The following is a 22398-nucleotide window of genomic DNA, read 5'->3' on the forward strand; positions in this document are numbered from 1 at the left end:
ACTCTCTCTGTTTATCATCTTCAAATGTATCATAATAAGACTTAACATTTTTCAGCATCCCATCCTTAGTAATTTCATCAACAATTTCAGCACAAGTCTTAGGCAGAATAATTGTTACATTACCAGTCTCAAGTTCCAAATCAATGTCACTTTTCTTCCTCCTTCTAGCAGTACTAGATGTAGGTGATGGTGTAGCCTTGGGTGCTTACTTTTGTGCCGGTAATTTGATGGTAACCTTCCTAACCAGTTATTTATTTGGTTCCACTTTAGGTTCTTCCAGTTTCTTACTCACAACTCTTTTGAATGCTAATGGTGTGTCATCTTCAGGCTTAGAATCTGCAGTCACATGTTCAATGTAAACTACCGGATCCTTCCTCTTTCTCCCTTTCTCCGAGACAAAATTAATGAGTGTCTTAATATCCTTTAAAACCTCCTGTACAAACTTGCTTGCCTTACCTTCTTGTTTTTCCCTCTTCTTTTGATTGAACTCAGTTTCAACCTCAAGAGTCTTTTGTTGTGTTGTTCCACAAGGTTTTTTTGCTTCATCTATATCTGCATCAAGTAGAATTTTAGCATATACATCAAGAATTAATGCATCCACCTTATAGCCCATTTCAACTATCCAAATCTTTTAGGGCTTGACTACCTCCATGAGGGTCTCATCTTTCTTGACCATGAAACATATGTTGGTAGAGTGGTTTTGTACTATATTCTCAGGTACTCTTATTCTAGACCTCATAGATTTCTGAAAAATCTTTGAAGTATCCCCATACCTTGTCATCTCTAAGACCTCCCAATGCAGCAATTGATTTCTTAAGTTGTCTTCCTACTGGGATGTCAAAAGCCCATTGTTTCCTTCCATAATTGGGAGTATCATTCAAAAAGTATAACATTAAGAAGACTAACATATTTCCATATTGGAAGTTGGCCTTCTTCTCACCTTTAATCTTTCCTAAATTGATCAATAACTCCTCAAGCATCCAGTCACAAAGATCTAACTTGATATTTTCTCTCATCATCCTATAAGAAGCCAAAATATATGAATTGGAAACTAAATTCAGTTGGTTAGACTGAGTTACCTTGTAGCCTATGATCATGCTTCCAAATTTGATGTCGGTGTCGGTGATAATGCTCACCTTCATTGATCTCTTGTCTAATGTAGCGTCGGTGATCTTCCTTATGAAGTCATTTCATACTTTCTTATGTGGATGTTTCCCTACAACTAGAAAACCAGTAATTGCCTGGATGGCTTCCTTAATGATTTTATAGGGTCTCTCCAATCATATGAATTCCTCATGTACTCTGCGTAGTACATATCTAGCTATTTCATCCTCAAACTTTGGAATATCTAGAATATAAGTAAACCCTAGATCTTCAATGTTTTTATATGCTAGTTTGATTTTAACATATTCTCCCATGAGTTCATTCATATACATCCCCTTGATCTTTGAAGTGCCTAAGTCTTGTATATGACAATGAATATATGCCCTAACATCTTCCACATATACTGCTCCCTCGAGGACACAAGAAAATGCTCCAACCAAATCTTCCTTGGTAGCCACATGTGGATACCATTTGAAAATTATCTTGGGGTGGTCCTTAACTTCTACTATAGTTGGATTTGGAATGAAAATAGGAGCAGAAGATGATCCTGATTCCATGATTCAAGAAAAATAGCTTTAGAACACTTTCGGTGAAAAACCTCTAACAAACCCTTCCAGATGTCGATGTGATCATTCAAGAAAAAATCTGATTGCCTCTAAATAGCTTTTGATTGCACTAAGTTGCTCTAAATCACTCTGAATTCGCTTTGAATGTTGGGTGAATAATAATGAAGATTAATCGACCTTTTATCCATTGAGAAAACCCTAATTTTCTGTTGACATAAATGACTTTCGATGAAAGATATCGGATCTCACTCTGAATATATCAATGTCGGATAATCCTCTCCAATATCTAGAATATCTTCCAAAAACTCCTCTAGGTGCATATGCATCATCTTCCATGAAATTTACCTATCCCTAAGGCATCTTCCTTAGTTACCAGATGAGCTCACTATCAGTGCAGGAGCAGCCTCTTCTACCTGATAGGTAACCGAGACATTCCCATCTGATGATTGCTCTTTAGTATTTGTAACCCATCTCTGAGTGATATTTTCTGGATTTCACTAACCTTCTCTTTGCCTTTATCATTTGATCCTCCATTGCCAACCGGTGGATTTATGCTTCTACAAAACTTAGCAATATGTCCAACTTCATTGTATGCATAACATGTAACATTGTTCTTTTGAATTGCCTTGCTAAAACTAGTGAAATTGCTTGACCTACACTGATTAGCCATATTTCCAAATTTTCCACAAGCATAGAATTTTACATTCATTCTGTAATCTTCTGTGTTATGACCAATTTTATTGCATTTAGAACATTTACTGGGAGAAGAATCAGGGTTGTGATTTGCTCTATTTTTATATTAGCCATGTGTCCAAATCTATTGCAAACAAAACATCTACCATTGAATTTATAAGCATTGAATTTCCTTACCCGTGCCTTATGGTTTTGATCTTCATTAGTAGTATTGGAAATCTGTCCTTTCTCAAAATCCAAGTCCACTAGAATCTCCAATCTGCATCTATCTCTTCATTAACTCATCAAGCTATGCTGAGCTAATCTTGAATTTTTCTTTGTACTCACTCATAGCAGTAAAATCATCTCTTAGTACTGTCATTTGTCTCTCAAGCTCTTGCTCATTACTCTAGGATTGTACCAAATCAAACCTCAACGTCTCATTTTCATGAGTCAACCTACCACATTCTTCAAATTTGTTCTTCAGGGATATAGAAAGATTTTCTTCCTTTTTCTTTCTGTCCTCAATATTCTTAGACATCCTCATAGTCATAGTTTGCATTTCATTCTTCATACCATGTTCTCTTGACTCAATTTCTGACATTGTTTTTTAAGTGCATTTTTCTCGTCATCATCCTGATTTTGCAAAAGTTCTTTTCTCCTAGCTTGAATAGATGATAGTCTCTCTTGTAGGACAAGAATAAATTATTTAGTAGAATTCAACTCATTTTGTAGCTTTAATTTCTTCTATCTTTCAACATCATAATCTTCAAGTCCCATCTCAAGTTGTTTCTCCAAATCCATATTTAATGATTCTGGTTTCAGGGTCTTCCTCACATTGTTAAACTTCCTTTGAGGCACAAAGATCTGATACCAATTGTTGGAAACCAATAACACTGAGGGAGGGGGTGAATCAATGCTATACTAGGATAGAAGATTTTAGCTTTAACAAATTATTCATACACCAGCTGATATACCGGTATAAACAAAATTGAAAGAAGTAATGCAACCCATAAGACAAACACATAAATGAGAACCATAACACATAGATTTATACATGGAAAACCTCAATGAGAAAAAACTATGGTGGGATTTGTGACCCACAATATCAATTCACAGGCCATGTGAAGAGATATTACAATATATGATAGGCCTGCACTTGCAGGAAGGCTTACAACCTAGAGCACACTGCTCATCTGTTGGTATTTTGGTATGGTTTTGTCATTGATGTCAACACCTACTGAAAACAAGCACTTTGGAGATCCAGCAACATTCACCGGCAAGCAAGTAACTATTGCATAGTTACTGGTATATGGTTCACCGGTAGGATATAATGTTCACTAGTACCTGGAATGATATGGAAGATACTTGGTAATGTCAAAGACATTGTGTGGACACTTTGTTTTGAATAATTAATCATTGGTATATTCATATTTTCATATTTTCTTTTACCGACAAATAGGTCCAAGTTATCTAGGGTTACACCGACAGGTTTATCTTTTCCAGATCAGCATGACATGCTATGGAGATGATTTACTATTGATGTAAATGCATTAAGCCAACATGTTTAATCAGTTATTGCATCGGATATTATATTGTATATAAAATGATTTTATTGTATAGCCGACCTACTAAAATTGGTCTTAGGTTATGGTATAAATGTAAGATCTTATTTGTAAGATCAAATGTGGAATGCAAAAAAGAATTAAGTGAAGGTATATGTGAGATTAAATAGAGGAATACAAGAAGACATCACTTCAAGGTGAAGCTAGGTTTTTGTATAAGCATATCAGCATTAGACCAGTACTGAATCCAGCATATGAAGATGCTATTTTGTGTAGTACATTCTTATTGGATTTAGCCATCCAACTGTAGTCAGTGTGACTCCCATTTTTGTGATTGAGCAGTGAGCTCTAGGTTGTTGGCCTTTCTGCATGTGCAGACCCCATCTATGTACACCTACTATCTATAGTAGTATCATCTGATTGTGGGTAAGGTTTCCCACCAGGGTTTTTCCCCTTACAGGGTTTCCACGTACAAATATCAGTGTTATGTGTTGTGGATGACTTTATGTTTATGTTTCATGCATTAATCTTTACCGGTATAGCAATTTATTGTTAACACTGTCTACCGTCATACTTAACTGGCTTACCAGTATTAAGCATTAAGTTGGTTAATTGGTTTTTGGTTTGAATTTATTAGACAACTGATTCACCCCCCCCCCCCCCCCTCTTAGTTGTCTCCGGGACCTAATAATTGGTATCAGAGCTTAGTCCTCTTTTGCAAAAGTTTAACAACTTGAGGAGATCTAATGTCTACTAATTACTTCAGGAAGGACAGTCCTAAACTTAATGTAACCAACTATGGGATATGGAAGATCAGAATGGAGACACATCTAAATTGCATTGGCAAAGACATCTGGGAAGTTACAAAAAATGGTTATACTATTGTTGTAGCTGGTGAGACTGCTCCAACTACCTTAGCTAAAGATGAAGAGAATGATTGCAAAGCAAGTGAAGCACTTTTGAGCGCATTATAAGATCAACAAATCATGGGATTATCAAATAGGTCTATTGCTAAAGCTATTTGGGATCATTTGGAAACACTAAATGAAGGAGATTCCACAATTAAGATTGCAAAACTTGAAAGCTTCCAAGTCAGGTATGAACATCTGAAAATGGAAGACGATGAAAGGATTTCTGCTTTTATGGAAAGAGTAAATGAAATTGTTTTGGGTATTAAATGTTGTGGAGGAACTCTGAGTGAGGATGAAATTGTTTCAAAAATATTAAGAGGTTTTCCATCGGCATATAAAATGAAGGTTACTTCTATAAATGAGTTGAGAATAATGCCTAATACATCAATAACTAGGGATACATTGATTGGTAAACTTTCAACCTTTGAAATTGAGGAATTTGGTCCTGTTGCTACTTAAAAACTGATTTAGCCTTTAAAGCATCAACAACATCTGCTCCATCATTTGACAAATCAGATTGGAGAGCCTTTTATGCAAGTGAACTTGAAGAAACCAGAAAGGAGAATGAAGAGCTTGAAGAACTTGAAGCACTATTTGCAAGAAAAATGCCAAAAGGTCCAATTGGAAGTAAGTATGAAGGTAAAGCACACTTTAAATGTTTTAATTGCAATAAGATTGGTCATATGGCTTCAAGATGCCCTGATAGACATGCTAGACTAAGAGAAGAAGCTAGAAGAATATACAAGTCTAATCCTAAATATCAGAGATACAAATTTAAGAAGAACAAAGACAAATCCTGTTACATTGCTGATGAAGGTGTGACTGATGATTTTGATGAGGATCCAATAGACAATGGATGGGTTTTTGTTGCTATAGAGGATCAACCGGCACCTACTGCTCAACCGGTAGAACAAGCCCTAGCAGCTAAAGTTGAAGCAAAGGATGAATGGATCATCGACTCAGGATGCTCACATCATATGACAGGAGACAAAGGAAAATTCTTGAACTTTCAAGAATACAATGGAGGTTTGGTAAGATTTGGAGATGACAAAGCCTCTTCAATCAAAGGTAAGGGTTCAATATCTCTTGATGGTAAGCATAACACTAACAATGTCTACTATGTTGAAGGATTAAAGCATAATCTTTTAAGTGTCAGTCAATTAGTTGAGAAAGGATTTCAGTTACAATTTAAAAATGGAAAATGCAAAATCATGAATAGAACTGGTTTGGAAATTGAAACCGGTAATCAAACTAGAGGTAATATCTTTCATTTGAATAAAAGTGAAAAGGCATGCTTAATTGCACATATAGATGCAAGTTGGTTATGGCATTAGAGACTATGTCATGTAAACTTTGATTGCATGGTAGAAATCAATACTTCTAAGGTTGTTAGAGATCTACCTAAAATTGTGAAACCTCAGAATACAATTTGTAAGGAATGTCAATTTGGAAAACAAGTTAGAGCTAGTTTCAAAAGTATTCTAGAAAAATCCAATAATGCTCTTGATATAATTCACACTGATTTATGTGGTCCAGCTAGAACTAAAAGCTTACAAGGTGATAGATATTTCATGCTAATTATTGATGATTATTCTAGAATGTGTTGGGTTTTCTCAGAGAAAATCAGAAGCACTTGTGAAGTTCAAACTGTTCAAAGCAATGGTTGAGAATGAAACCGGTAAGAAAATCAAATGTTTAAGATCAGATCAAGGAGGAGAATTCACATCTAAGGACTTAAATACATTCTGTGAAGTGAATGGAATCAGAAGATAGTTATCAGAACCTCGAACACCACAGCAAAATGGAGTTGTTGAAAGGAAAAATAGAACTATCTTGGATGCAGCAAGAAGTATGTTATCAGAAGCAAATCTACCACATGTGTATTGGAGAGAGGCAGTTAGCACTACTATCTATACATTCAACAAAATTCAAATCAAAGGTGAAACCGGTAAGACCCCTCATGAACTATGGTTTGGTAATACTCCTACTCTTAAGTATTTCAGAATTTTTGGAAGTAAAGGTTATATTAGAAGAGATGAGTATATTGGAAAATTTGATCCTAGAAGTGATGAAGGAATATTTCTTGGTTATTCATCTAAGAGCAAGGCATATAGATGTTTCAATAAGAGATTGTAGAAAATTGTTGAGAGTACAAATGTAAAGATTCATGAACAATTCAGAGGAACTTCAAGATATATAGATTCAGAACTGGCAATAAAAATTATGACAAATGAAGCTATACTTAATCCACTAGTACAGAATGAAGATCTAATTACTCCAGTATCATCAGAGGATTCCACAGTAATTGAAGAACAACAACAAACTAAGACACCCTGATATGTAAGATTGAATCATTCTAAAGATCAGATAATTAGAAACAAATTTAAAGGAGTTATGACGAGTAAGATTGGAAAATGAAGAGGTATGTCTTATTTCTCAAATTGAACCATCATCTATCAATGAGGCATGTGAAGATAAATTTTGGATTAAAGCTATGGAAGAAGAATTAGGACAAATTGAGAAAAATAATACTTGGACATTAGTTCCCCGGCCTAAAGATAAAAATGTAATTGGAACCAAATGGGTATTTAGAAACAAACTTAATGAAGATGGTAAGGTTGTCAGAAATAAAGCAAGACTAGTGTGTAAAGGATATTCTCAAAAAGAAGGAGTTGATTACAATGAAACCTTTGCACCAGTAGCTAGAATTGAGGCAGTTAGATTATTCTTGGCTTTTGCAGCTCACAAGGACTACAAAGTTTATCAAATGGATATTAAATGTGCATTTTTGAATGGAGATCTTGAAGAGGAAGTATATATTGAACAACCTGATGGATTTTTTTTAATAGCTCACAATGATATGGTTTGCAAGTTAAGAAAAGCTCTGTATGGATTAAAACAAGCTCTAAGAGCTTGGTATACAAGGTTGGATAAGTATCTTTTAAAGATTGGTTTTACTAAAGGAAATGCAGATAGCAATTTATATTACAAAGTAACTAATGATGACATCTTGATTATTGAAGTATTTGTTGATGATATAATTTTTGGAGGAGAAGATGGATTATGTAAAGAATTTTCTATTAAAATGCAGCAAGAATTTGAAATGTCTATGATTGGAGAAATAAAATTCTTTTTAGGATTGCAGATTTCAGAGACCGATAAAGGTATATTTTTAAGTCAATCCAAGTACTTGAAATAATTACTAAAGAAATTTGGGATGGAGAACTCTAAACCGGTAAGCACACCTATGACTACAAATGACAAATTATCTCAAAGGGATGAATCTACACCTGTTAATCCAACTAGATACAAATATATGATAGGAGGTTTACTGTATTTGACACAAACCAGACCTGATATCATGAATACAGTATGTATTGTTTCTAGATTTCAGAGTAATCCTAGGGAAAATCATGAATCAACAATAAAAAGGATTTTCTGGTACTTACAAGGCACAACAAATCTTGGATTATGGTATCCTAGAGATGAAAATTTTGATCTATGTGCATACACAGATGCAAATTGGGCAGGAGATGTGGATGATAGAAAAAGAACCACTGGAAGAGCATTCTTTCTTGGAAAGAGGTTAGTTTCTTGGTTGAGTAAGAAACAGAGTTGTGCATCTTTATCAACAGCAGAATCAAAATATGTTGTAGCAGCAACTAACTGTACACAGGTACTATGGCTTAAGCAAATGTTGAAAGACATAAAGGTAAAATGCAAGGAACCTATTACTATATATTGTGATAACACTGCAACAATTGATATATCTAAGAATCCGGTATTACATTCCAAAACTAAACATGTTTCTATCAAACTAAATTTTCTAAGGGAAAAAGTTGAAGAAAAAGAGATAAAACTGGTTTATGTGAATACTAAAGAATAGCTTGCAGATATTTTCACAAAACCTTTGCCTAAGGAGACTTTGAATATCTCAGAGATCATCTTGGAGTCATACCACCACCACTAGAGACTTAGACCATTGATGATTGTCATCAACTGGTAGAATTAAAAGACAAATCTTTTATTCCGGTCTTTGATGAGGATGCTACTTCTCAGGGGGAGTAGTTGGTATTTTGTATGAAATTAATTTTTGTAGCTTTGGCATTTGATGTCAAAGGGGGAGAGATATCTATGGAAAAACACATTATCTTTTTGAGGAGAGCTTGGTATTGAAAATAAATCTTTGGATAAACACATGTTGCTCCTAGGGGGAGAAATGGAGATTGTTGGTTTTTGGTATTTGGCATTTCTGTTTTTGGCACTTTGATGGTTTTTCCATCTTGTGTTGCCATCAATGCCAAAGGGGGAGATTGTTGGTATTTTGGTATGGTTTTTTCATTGATGTCAACACCTACTAAAAACAAGCACTTTGGAGATCCAGCAACATTCACCGGCAAGCAAGTAACTATTGCATAGTTACTGGTACATGGTTCATCGGTAGGATATAATGTTCACCGGTACTTGGAATGATATGGAAGACACTTGGTAATGTCAAAGAAATCATGTGGACACTTTGTTTTGAAGAATTAATCATTGGTATATTCATATTTGCATATTTACTTTTACCAGCAAATAGGTCCAAGTTATCTAGGGTTACACCAGCAGGTTTATCTTTTCCAAATCAGCATGGCATGCTATGGAGATGATTTATTATTGATGTAAATGCATTAAGATGACGTGTTTAATCGATTATTGCATCAGATATTATATTGTATATAAAATGATTTTATTGTAGAGTCGACCTACTAAAATTGGTCTTAGGTTATGGTATAAATGTAAGATCTTATTTGTAAGATCAAATGTGGAATGCGAAAAAGAATTAAGTGAAGGTATATGCAAGATTAAATAGAGGAATACATGAAGACATCATTTGAAGGTGAAGCTAGGTTTTTGTATAAGCATATCAACATTACACCGGTACTGAATCCAGCATATGAAGTTGCTATTTTGTGTAGTACATTCTTATTGGATTTAGCCATCCAACTGTAGTCAGTGTGACTCCCATTTTGTGATTGAGCAGTGAGCTCTAGGCTGTTAGCCTTTCTACATGTGTAGACCCCATTTATGTACACTTACTATCTGCAGTAGTATCATCTGATTGTGGGTAAGGTTTCCCACCATGGTTTTTCCCCTTACAGGGTTTCCACGTACAAATATTGGTGTTATGTGTTTTGGATGAATTTATGTTTATGTTTCATGCATTAATCTTTACCGGTATAGCAATTTACTATTAACATTGTCTACCGTCATACTTAACTGGTTTACCGGTATTAAGCATTAAGTTGGTTAATTGGTTTTTGGTTTGAATTTATTAGACAACTGATTCACACCCCCCCCCTCTTAGTTGTCTCCAGGACCTAACATCATCACAATAGGAGCCTCACTTACTACATAACAATCCAAACAAAAATCTAGAGAAGTATGAACAACTTAGTATAGCACCTTCAATGCAAGAATACAGTTCCGGTTTAAGCTCTGTTTGTTCCAAATTAAACCCTAAACCTCAATACTGGAATAACCCTTACAATGAATTCCTCACATACATAGTCTCTCTAATATATTTCACATTAAATTACATCCATATATATCTATTCTAGATGTCTATCCCTATTCTCTTCTTACAAAATGATCTAATCGATCTCCCCTATATACCCTATACAAATTTATGCCTTATGTTAGCTTACAAGGATATATATAATATCATATTACATGTCAGCCACATAACATAAATGAATAAGAATTAAAACAAGTTGTTGATGCCGTATCCAAGATGTGTCGGCCTCTATTACTGATGGCCTTTACTATACCATGTCGGCCTGCATTGCTGGTGGCCAAAGAAATATTCTATCATGTCAGTGTCGGTGTCGGTGTAGAGTCTGTCATGTGCCTGTTAGTACACCATATGAAGGCGAAGTCCAAAATCATGTTGCCATCAATGAAAACATAATGAAACCAGCTAATAGAGTGTCAATTTCCAACACATTCAACTTATCTTTCTCATCACCACAACATGCCATAGTAACAAGGTTGATTAACTTTTCGCAAAATGAGGGTTTAGAAGGATTAGGGTTAAAAAGCTCATCTAGAGATTCATCTAATTCATCCTTAGTAAAATCATAATCAATAAAATTGTATACATCATAAAAAGCATTAGCTTCTTGCAAATATAACATTTTGAAATGAAAATTGCATGAAACTTAAACACACAATGCAAGGAAAATGAAAGAAACCTATCTCTTCTTTTTTTCTTTTTTCTTTTTCTGTTGTTTTTTTTTTTTTTGAACGTAAATGAAATAAAATAGATCTATATCTAACAATGCAATGCAATGAAAATGAAATTGGATTCACGTCAGTTTCACCAAAGATGTGTAGGGGAAAAAGTGAGACTAAGTATGGAAACCCTAATCCCACTCTCATACACACTCATGGAATACAAAAGATCCTAGGGAGCTAATACACATTGGCTACTTTTTATGAGAAAGAGAGAGTCATGGACTACCTCTTAGGTTTTCTATTCCTTTGCTGTAAATGAGAGAGAGGAATGATGCAAAATGCAATCTAACCTAGAAAGCAAGTAAGACCACAAATCCTAATCTAAGAATGCAGATCAAAGACCAACTAAGAGACTACTAAAAAGTATAGATCAGAAGAAAAATCAGAGGTGCACCTATGTCTAAAATATGAGCAGAAATGTCTGGGAACAAGGTACCATGCCACTATTTTGATTTTGCAATTCTGGAGCTTCAACTGAGAGGAGGGATTGTGAGACCTATGGATTGTTGTTCTGGAAAGTCTTGTTGATAGAGAGCAGGACCAAGGCACCACACTTTTGTCCTAGGCAGGACTAGGGTGCCACACCCCTATCCTTGATAGGTTTTTTGCACTTCTAAAGTTTCCGAATGATGTGGATTCCTGTTCCAGATCTATACCTGCTTCCAAATTCATGTTTCTGCACCTGCAATCTGAGAAGGGAAGGTTTGGGGCGACTATATAGGGTTTTGTCATTGTCAAATCCCCATGTTGATGATTTCCACCTCCATGAATAGTTGATAATGTACTAAAATGTGTATGGAAGAACCTTGTGTATATTGCAAGATCCTAAGAATGAAAGTAAACCCCAATTACTTGTAATTGACAAAGTAAATGCTCTAAATCCACAAGGCAAAGTGATCTAAACCATGAATATAAATCAAAATGAAGCTTATGCAAAGATCTGAAAACAACATCAAACCATACCCAATCCCAAGGGCAAGGTACAAGACAATCATCAATCGGTGATCTTCTATTGTTCTTCTACATCTTGAGTGTTTGATGGATGAATGTTGGATGTTGGTGAAGACTTCAAAGATCTACTCTTTCATTGCAAAGAAGGCTCTAATACTCCCAAAAAAATTTCTCTTATATTCTTAGAAGAAGACCCCTTAAAATGAAGAAAGAGAGATCTAAAGTATGAAACCCTAGATCTTAATTTCCCATTGATGTTTTGGTGTTAAGCATTATCATATCATAGGATTGTGCTCTCAAAACTTGGGGAAAAAAGCCACGGAACATGTGCATTCCTGCCATGGTCCGACCAACTTTTCATCAAATTTTCAAGGCCATTAGATATGATGATATTAGAGTGCATCCCAAAGTTACAACTATTTTTAAGATGTTTTGATATGCAAAATCGGGCCTAAACGGTCAAAATAAGACATAATTAGGGTTTATGATTAGATGATTCATTGGAGGAATATTATGAAAAGGGGCACACTTAGGGTAAAGGGCCCAACTTTGTAATGTGCAAAGTGATGAGACAAGACCTTAGATTTAATTTAATTAATTAATTAAATGCTTAAAGGGGATTGAGAAATGCAAGATGCAAAACACACTAAGGCGGGTGGTAACCTAAGTGTGAAATTGTACCACCCTAGCAAGGGTGTACAATTTATGACACTATAATCCTAATATTGTTTTCATCTTTATCCATAGCTACAATGTTTGAAATGCATAGGGAATAATTGATAGGACGAATGAATCCAATATCCAACAATTTTTCAATCTCAGCTTTAACAAGTAATGCCACTTTAGGGTGAATTTTTTGAATCTTCTTCTTCATAGGTTTAGCATCAGGAATTAGGACAATGTTATGAGTGACAATCTTAGGATCTATGTCAAGCATGTTAGAATATATCCAAGCAAAGATCTTAGGGAATTCATGTAGCAAATCAGCATATTGTTTTTGCTCTTATTCATCAAGACATTTCCCTATCTTAATGATCTTATCTTCAACACAAGGATCCATCTTGATATCAATGGTGTCATTTATTAGGAGATGTTTTGTTGAAGAACATCTTTTAATTAAGGAAATTCTTTAACTATCTCATTGTTATTTCTTTCTTTCCCAAAGTAAGCTTTCACATTTAGACAATAGGGAAAACTGCGATTATGGTGATAACGAGGAAGGTTGTCATAAGCTCCCAAGAATTTAGCTAAGGAATCATCTATAGAAAAACATCCAAAGAAAAGACACAACAAGGGTCAAAGTCAATATATTCTAGATATTTTAGTGAGAGAGAAGAAGAAATGACATTAACACTAATAGAAGGTCTCCTAGAGGCTTTAGTACGCTTGAAAGGATCATAACCAAGCCCAAATGTCATATCACAAAAGTTGTTTTCCAAGGGAACTTTAATCCCTTGTTCTTGAGCACCACATCCATTTCCATTATATCCACACCTAGCTAGGATGTGAAAACCAGGACCATAAAGGTTAGTCATTTCCAAAGAAGAAGGAGGATTTTCAAGCAGTGGAGGATCAAAATCCTCTAGACCAGAAACTAAAGGAGATGAAATATGAGAAGCTACCACAAAGTTATTACTTAATGGCCCAGACAAAGTAGATTGCATTTTTAGGTTCTTCTTTTTCTTTCTTCTTTTTGACCTTAGGTTCTCTAGGGGGAATTCTGTATTCCCCTACAAAATTAGGATTGAAATCAAGGGATCCCCAATCATCTTCTACAAGAATTTGTTCAGGATAGAAAGTATTTTCAATCATAGAGTCGGGTTGACAAGATTATTACTCAAGAATCTTAGGTCCACTTGAGAAATTATTCGGGATCAATCAAGATATAGGAGATAGGTTCAATGAACTAGTCCCACTAATCGAAGTAGAAGCTTTAGAGGAAATATCTAAGATAGTTGGGGAAGAATTGATTGAAGTGGATTTAGAACTTCATGTTTGTAAACAAGACTAGAATGTTGTGTCACCTAAGGAGGTATATGTTGTGATGTTGTGAATAAACATGATTTGCCTGTGGAATGTAGAGGGAACATTTGCATGCTATGAATCCAAGGTCTCCCTTACAACAAGTTGTATATCAACTCTCCAGACATGACATGGATAAGATTAGGTAAAGTAACCTGACCTACCTTTACACACAAGGTGATGATTGGTATTAGAGCTTGGTCCTCTATTTTCAGAAGCCTAACAGCTTGAGGAAGATCTTGGCACCGGTAAAGATGGAAAATCTGATGAAGCAATTGGAAGGAGCTCTTATAGGCTATGATGCAGAGAAATTGAAAAATATCAAACTAGAAGATGATTTAAGGGTAGCTCAGGATATCATTCAGGCACTTCAAGAAAATTTTACTGTTGCAAGAAATAAGAGAAGAGAACTTTGTGAAAAATTGCAAAATGAGAATGATGAAAAGGAATCACTTAATGATATGATAAGCAAGTTGAAACAAGAGAACATGACAATAAAGAATGAGATGCAGGATATGAATATGATATTTTGCAAAGAGATTGAGGATAGGAAGAAGAAGAAGAGGACAAACAAAGACTTGGCCCCTCTTGATATACTACTAAATGAAATCACAGAGGAAGGTAAATTGAAGAACATAGAGAAAATATATGACACCTTAACAGCTGATGAAAAAGAACAAGTTGAAAATAGTGTTATATTACATATGGATATGTACAAGAAGTTTTTGATGGAAGTAGTCAATGAAATTCTAGATGAGCTATTTAAAAGACTAGAAGCAAGAAGACAAGCAGTAATAGAACTAGATAAGAAAATAAAAATTGAAAAGTTACTTGTTGTATATCCAATAAACTCACCCAAAGAAATTGATGACCTAATTGCTCAAGCCAACCCGATAGTATTTTCTATTGCACACTGACATGTTGCTTTAATGGTAGGAAGAATTAATGAAGTGACTAAGGAGACAAAAAATAGATGGGATATATTCCTAGTTGAGAAAGAAAAACAAGACGAGTACAAGAACCCCAAACCCATAAAATTTTATCAGAAAGATAGAGACAAGGGTAAAGGTAAAGTTGGTGGACCACCTAGTATCAAGGTTAGAGACAACTTACCCCCACCTCCTTTGATTACTCCATCGGTAAAAACAATAGCTACAAAAGATCAACCGACAGCTGAGAGTATGGATGTAGAGGATAATAATCCTAATCCTAAAGTCTTATATACTGTGGATGTTGATACTCAAAATATCAACATAGTGGTAGACAAAGATACAATTGATAAGACTGATATGGCTAGTGAGCCTTCGGTAGCTAAGGAAACTGATAACACATAGGAGAAATCGGCAAAAGATAAAGAGAAAAAGGTAGAGACTCAAACACAGATTGAGACAATGCAACATACAAAGAAACAAACAGAGCAAAAGGGTCCAGAATAGCAACAACAACAAAAATAACAGGAACAGGAACATAAGGAAATAGAGCCACCGACAACTAGTGAAGTAGAAAAATCATTGCTTAAAGAAATGCAGACAAAAACAAACCTACCAGAGGTCAATAAAGGCTTGGTTACTTCCACCGGTACTCAGATTGTTGATTCATCATCAGGCTTCAAATCAACTAATGTGATTGAGGTACTATTAGATTCAATCAAGAAGATAACCAACTGTAGCTCACAAGCTTACAAGGCAATTGATGATACCATACCAATTTTGAAGGTAATTGCTCCCAACTATAATATAGAAAACAAAGATTCTTTAGGACAACTTGATACACTGTGTAAATATATCACAAAAAACATTGAGAAAATAAAGGAAGAGTAATTAAAGGATAAAGTAGAAGTTGAAAAATAGAAATTCTTTGATGAGCAAATAAAGAAGTGTAACAGAGATTTTGACACACTTCTACCAGAATTATGTAATTTATTGAAAGAGTACAAAAATCTATACAAAGATACCTATAAAACAAACTTTTTGACTGTAGATATAGAAAAGAAAATGAGCAAGGTACAGGATGAGATCAATAAACTTCCAGACAGTTTTGTCAACTCACCTGATACACTATCAGTTTTTGAGGAAAAGATAACAAATTGTGAAGAAGAATTACTTAAATTGGAAAGAGAGAAAGAAAGAATAGTGAATAAGGCAAAGCATTTGAGATCAAAACTATGTCCAAGATTGGACTATCTAGCATCACTAAAGAAGGAAGTATCTGAGGCACTAATACAGGGAAAGAAACACCGACAGAGCATTTGCAGCATCTCACCAGTACAGTGAAGAGAACAGAGACAACAATAAAGGATAGCCAAAAGTTTATGGATAGTATAAACTTGATTTTGGGAGATCTTTTTTAAATTGTAACCACCCAGTTACAAGGTTGAAACTACAAACTCTACTGACATCTTGACAACCTTTGTCATTGATGCCAAAGGGGGAGTAGTGGGATGAGAAAATTCAAATCACCAGAATCATATGCTCAGGGGGAGCACACACATTTTTGGTAACATTTTTGAACTTCACATTTTTGGATAATTTTTTAAATTTCTCATGAGTGTTGCCATCAATGCCAAAGGGGGAGATTGTTGGCATATGCACACTCCAATGAGACATTGTATGTGATTGAAGGTTTTGTCATTGATGGCAACCTTGCAATCCTATGGCACCGGCAAAGGCATTATACCGGCCTTAGCAGATCAAACTCTACACCGGCACTCAGGATATTGGCACCGGCACAGAAGAAATGAAGTATACTAGCACAGAGGCCAACAGGATTTTGTTATATTATATTTTGTTTATTATTGTAAAACTTTGTAAGCCGACTTGGCAAATTGTAAAATGACTCTTATATATAAAAGATATCATTGTAGATATTTGAGATAGGAGATGTAAGCATAAAAGAAAAATATTAGGCAGACCTATGTAGCATCCTAAAATTGTGACACTTGCAATTTCGACTGCATTTCGGTCTTCACGATGGCGACGCAACACGCAACCTGAATGGAGACCCCAAAACTTGCTCACGACACTGAAAACTGCATTTCTCAAGAACCATTGGCCTGAACCTCCTTGCACCCCGCTGTCCCGGAGGTGGGACCAGAGCGCCCAGCGCCCTGGTCGCTCAGGACCAGGGCGCCAAGTGCCCTGGTCCTCCAGGACCATGGTGCCCAGCGCCCTAGTCCCTGGGTCCTATTTTGGGCCCGGTTTCCTAAGTGATATCGGGTCTTTTTGATTGCAATTTGGAAATATACTTCCCTGGTCGGCCTAAGGTTGGGAAAATCAGTCTATCAGCCCTAATTGACAAGTATATAAACTACATTTTTCTCTCTCATTTGGGGGAGAAGAGAATAGAAGACATACATGACTGAAAAAGTGTGGAAACTATACTCAAGCATTCAAGCATTCAAGCAATTGATCATTCCAAGTCTCCATTCAAGGCTAAGTGTTGCATTCAAGTCAAGGATTCAACCATTGAAGAGGAGATCACTTATTACATGCTACATACTACAACATACAACATCTAAACCTTTGCACATAAGGATACAAACATCCTTAGAACAAGGTATTAGTACTTGTTTTACATTACAGTCATTTACATTTACAGCACTTGCTCATTTCTTGGTTAATTCCAAAACTGGGGTTTGACCTAAAGGCAAACCCCTAATCCCTAACCCGCCAATCGTCTTCACTTTTTTGTGTGTAGGTTGCAGGTACATGGCTGAGATTGAAGATCTAGAATCCTTGTGCAGAGACGAACCGATCCCCCTTCGTTTCGCGGATTTTTCGGAGGACCGTGGCATCGGGCGCCATCGTCCCAACAACTTTTTCTCAAATTTGTAGGACAGCGCCATATCGACATTCTACTGCTAATTCCAGGTCCGCAGCTTCATCCTATAACCTAAACTCAGTTTATAAGTGAATCTTTATGACTTTCTATGCATCCTTAGCTTAATTTCCTTAATCAACATTCTTTACAAAAGAGGGTAGCTTTGCTTTCCAAACCCTTGAAATTCATTTAGCATCCAATCTTACATTGTGTGGGATTGAATCTTATGAGTTTCAACCCCTCTTTTGAATGTAAAGTCTTCCCCCTAAGTGAAAACCCATCGAATCCTAGCGAACCTCCCTTCTCTCTCCTCGGAGTTAGAAGAGGGGAGACCAACTAGGGTTTGACCGCGATTTTCCGCTTTACATTTTGGTGAACCCGACGTGAACATCCTTTCTGATTATTCATGATTAGATCTAAAAATTGATTCCTTGATTACATTTCCATGTTTGATCTTTTGCAAAATTTTAGAGGTGATTGCATAAAAACCCTAAATTTTCTTTTTTTGAACATTGAACTTGCGAAATGTTTAATTATTAATGCTTGCTTCAGATCTGCTTTTCTATTATAAATTATCAATTCATATCTATACTTTAATTTTGAAAATTAAGTGGTTAAATGTCAAAACCCTAATTTTTGAAACCCTCTTAATTCAACCTTTGTTTGACAATTTGACCGATCAAAACATCTCCAAATCAGCTGTAACTTTGGATTTTGCAATAAAATCACAATATCTTTCATCCCTGAAAATTTGGAAAAAAGTTACGAGGACCGTGTTGCACTCCGAGCGCCATCGTCCCCGACATTTTTTTCAAAATTTCGGGAGTGAGATCTTGCTGTATTTTCCTGCTAAAATCCAGAATTTTGGCTGATTTTGTCAATTATAACACTTTCAAAATTACGGTCAAAGTTGGTCTTGTGATTGCTTGGTTTAAGGCTCCTAATCATTCAAAAATTGTTGAAATTGAAATTTTGTGTCAAAATTGTGTTCTTACTGTCCTAAATCTGAAAATTGTGTTTGCATTCATTCAAAATTTCAGTGCTTTATTTAAATTCTTGCATTTTGTGACTTTTGAAATTAAGTGCCTAATTACAACAACTTTGATTTCCGCTTTCAAAATTGAATTTAGCGTGAAATTGAGTCAATTTTTAAATTTCAAAACTTGCACTGCTTTTGACATTCCCTCTAAAATCATAAAATTCAAAATTTCAGTTTCCCTCTCTTTTTCAAAATTCAAATTTTGCATTTTTCGACAATCTTGATAGGGTTCAATTTTGAGATTGCAACTTTAATTTGGCCTATCTACAGATCGTAAAATCCCTCAATTTTTTCAGATTAGCTCTAAAATCATCATACCTTTCATCCCTGCAAATTTCGAAAAAAGTTGCAAGGACCGTGTTGCACTCCGAGCGCCACGGTCCCGAACATTTTTTTCAAAATTTCGGGAGACTGTTGTGATTGCATTTAACAGCTTAAATCTGGAAGATTGGCTGGTTTTATTGAAAATTGCTACCTCTAAAATGAAAATCTTCTCTCTCTCTCTAGTGCATGAGTTTTACAACAGTAAGCCCTACTTACACTATTCCCGTTAGACGAAGCCGTAGAATTAAGTCCTTCCAAGGTTTAACTACCGAGGAGATGGAACCTAATTTGAGTAGCCTTTTTAACGAGGACATGGGTAATTCCTCTAATCCTCCTAATGATGAAGAATCTCCCCATGAAGTTTCTGTTGAACAACTTTCCAAATTGGATAACCAATTTGACGATTTTCACCAATGGATGTCTCATGAGTATCCCAATAGTCAAGCTCTTCCTTTAATTGAGGGTCTAAAACGTATGCTTCAAAGTGATAAGAATGGAATTGATGTTTTACGTGGTATCGCACACATTGTGGATTCGAATGTGATGCCTATGAAGAGTTGTGCTGAATCTTTAGGTTATACACAACCTCCTACACAAGTCAATCATTCTATTCCTTTGACCACTTCTATTGCTAGTTTACCTACCTTTACATCAAACATCATGGCTACCTCTATACAAGACATTCCTCCTGTGATCACTAGTCATGGGGGCAATCCTCCTTATTCAATTAACCCTATTCCTTCATTCAATCTGACTTCTTCATTCATTCCTTCAATAAGTGTTCCTATTACATCTTCACAAATGAGCATGACGCAAGGAGGCAATTCATTTAACCATTCCATTCCTCCTTGTAGTGTTCCTCCTATCCAATCATCCCCTATGGTTGACTATCATAGGGTCCCACCACCTTACTCTTTACCTTCTTTCAATAACATCACACCTCCATCTCAATCTAACACACCTAATATGAACTCTTCGACTGAAGCTACCATTAATAATCTTGCACAAACTGTCTCTTCTTTACAGCAACAAATTGCCTCTATGAATCAATCTAAGTTTAGTGTGCCCACATTTGATGTTGCGAGCCCACTTTCTCTTGACATTATTCGAGCTATTCCTCCTAAACATGTTGAAATCCCGCATTTGGAGCTTTATAATGGTAAAGGAGATCCTCTAACACATGTTAAGACTTTTCAAACAATATGTACTGATTTTGCTTATGACCAAAGGTTGCTTGCAAAAATATTCACCAGAACATTAAGAGACAAAGCCCTACAATGGTATTGCTCGTTGCCTTCTTATTCTATTACTTCTTTCGAACAACTTGCAAATGCTTTCATTCAACAATTTCAAAACAATATAAGCCCTAAAGTTACTTTGATTGATTTAATGCATTGTAAACAAGGTGTTAAAGAAAAAGTGACTGATTTCATTGGTAGATATAAGCATTTGTATGCTCAAATTTCTTTTCCAGTGCCTGATAATGATATTCAAAGAATCTTTATTTCTAATTTGCAAAAAGATATTCGAGACAAACTTCTGTTTTCTGAGTTTACTTCTTTCCAACAGTTGTGTGCCACTCTTCACAATTATCAACTGACTGTGAGTCAAATGGAACAATCACATCCTATGGCTCCGAGTGATAAGGGTGATAGCAGTCAACAACCATTTGGGAAGTTTAAACCGAACAGAGATTCCATCAAATTCAATGAAAACATCATCAACAACAATGTGAATGCAGCATCAGGTGTGCCTCCTATTTCTAAATTTTTCAGGAAAGAAAGAAAGTATACTCCTTTGAATGAATCATTGCATGATATTATGAATAAGTTATTGGGACAAAATGTGCTTACTCTTCCTCCTATATGACAAATTGATCCTGCAAAGATTACTTCACCTTATTTTGATCACAAATCTTTTTGTCAGTTTCATCGTCAGCCTGGGCATGATACTAAAAAATGTTTTTCTTTAAAGGGTAAAATTCAAGATTTGATTGATAATAATACTATTTCTGTTTCTGGAGTGAATGATAAAGGCAACACATCTGTAGCTCCTCCTAACCAAAATCTTTAGATTTTCACTGATCCATTGCCTTCTCATACCTCTAATGCGATTGAGGCTAATGATTCCTCTCTCTCATCTGATGGTCTTGTGTCTATGACTCTGAATGTGATTAACTTTGTAGAGCAGCAAGAAATCCCTAAAGAACCTTCCATCACATTTGATTCCAGTGAAACCATTAGGGCACCTGATGGTCCTTTATACATAGTTGCAAAAGTCAAAAATACACCTTGCCGTGGAGTGCTTATTGATCCTTCGTGCATGGTTAATGTTATTACTGAAGAATTTCTTTTTACTTTGCAATTGAATCAAGTGATCTATGACAAAACAGATGTGATTGTGAAACTATTTGATGCATTTTCTTCTCCTGCAATTGGTTCTATTACATTGCCTATTGAGGTCCATAATAAATCTCTTGATGTGAACTTTGCTATTATTCCTTCTTCAGAACAATTTCGTGTGAAGCTTGGCTATCCTTGGCTATCTTCCATGAAAGCTATTGCTTCTCCTATTCATAAGTGTTTAAAATTTCCCCATAATGGTGAAGTTGTTACTGTCAATCATAGTCTCTTTAAACCAGCCGAAAGAACCTCTAGTGTTCCTATTGATTACTTTTGGCCCAAACAATTCCAATCTCTTCCTCCACGAAGTGATCATCTTTTTAAATGTTATCAAAAGTGGAAAACAGATATGATCCTATCTCTAAGTGAACCTAGAACACCTAAACTTGACATTCCTATCATTCTTGAGAAGGAAATTCTTCCTTTGAAAGACAAAACTAATGTCTTTCCCCAAGAAGATTCCCAACCTGTCCCCATGGATGTGACTATGTCTATACCTAATAAACTTCCTAAGAGTAGACCTATACCTCCTCGTCATGATGGACTTGGTCTTCTTCCTAAACCAAAAATTCCTCCTTTATATGGAGCAGTTCCTCCTCCTGCCTTCTATAGAGAGAAGAGACCTTCTTCTTCTCCTATTATCCAGCCTAAGAAACCACAACCTAAACATCCAAGTGATAAGGATGAGAACATTCCTCCTCCTCTATCTTCTACACTTCCTACTAAGACTAGATGTAATCATTCTGC

The sequence above is a fragment of the Cryptomeria japonica genome, chromosome 4 (genome assembly GCF_030272615.1).
Source record: "Cryptomeria japonica chromosome 4, Sugi_1.0, whole genome shotgun sequence".
In the NCBI taxonomy this organism is placed as follows: Eukaryota; Viridiplantae; Streptophyta; class Pinopsida; order Cupressales; family Cupressaceae; genus Cryptomeria; species Cryptomeria japonica.